The following is a 1,111-nucleotide window of genomic DNA, read 5'->3' as shown; positions in this document are numbered from 1 at the left end:
CCTTCCACTATTGGCAGACTCATCTGTACTCCATCACTATGGTTCACTCTCTGTCTGGATTCTGGCATGCTATACAATTGTTGAACTAGGCTAATATTCCTTTGGGGAAGCACCAACTATTAATTTCCTTGCTAGCTAAACCTACCTTAGGAAGACAGTTGGCTGTGGCTTCTTCTGAATGCAAAGGCATACTTCCCTTTCAGCCCTAAAAAGCCAGCTGCTTCCCAGTCACACCATGGCTGAGCCCAGCAGGAAGGTAAGTATATTTGATTTAGTATGCCTTAATTCCAGAACAGCCTCAAGCTCTAGCTACTGTGTTCTTTGCCCTCACTATTGTCCTAAGCATTAATCAAAACATGATTTTTACAGGCACAGCTTCAAAGCAGATCCACCCTTCTGCTTTACCCAAGAATGAGGAGCTGCCACTGAGGAAGGCAGAAATCAAAGTATGATGTAACATCTTCCTCAGTTCTACCCCAGCTAGCCAGCCAGCCAAGGCGAATTCCACCTGTGTTTTCTGTCCCACATATCCCAAATAGACTTTTCTATCTTGCGCTGTCCACTTTGCAGGTTGCCATTCGATTCTTTGTAATCCAATCTCTTTATACAATATGCCACTGTGGTCTGCAGTGGGAAAACTCTGTGCTTCTCTGGCCACGTTAGGGGGGAGGTGCAGATCCATTCATGAAGCTGTGCAAGTATGGACTGGTTTTTCTCTTTACAAAATGGATTCTCTCATTTTAGCCCATGTGACAGAAAAAAATGATGAACCCTAGCTGTTTTCTGTTCTATTACTATGTTTCCCCCAAAATAAGACCCATCCTGTTTTATTTTGGGCAGGGCTTTGCCACCAGGGCTTATTTTTTGGGAAAAACAATTTCAGGGTGATCAGCCCAGTTAGGTGCCCCACCCCGCGGAGCAGACACACAAGAGCATGCAAGTCTGAGGGGATCAACAGTAACTAGAAACAGCTGCAGCCCGCCAGTCCCTTAGTCAGGGCACTCTGGGGCTCTGTAGTGTGGAAGGCATGGAGCAAAAGGCAGGCAATCCCAATGTGTGGAGCAGAAGGCAGGTGATCCCTATGCACCAGTGAGCTGCAGGCAAGCCAAGA

Source organism: Pseudonaja textilis, chromosome 1 (genome assembly GCF_049901715.1).
Source record: "Pseudonaja textilis isolate UNSWEBS1 chromosome 1, rPseTex1.2, whole genome shotgun sequence".
Taxonomy (NCBI): Eukaryota; Metazoa; Chordata; class Lepidosauria; order Squamata; family Elapidae; genus Pseudonaja; species Pseudonaja textilis.
The sequence above is the reverse complement of the archived record's forward strand: the minus strand, read 5'-3'. Positions refer to the sequence as shown.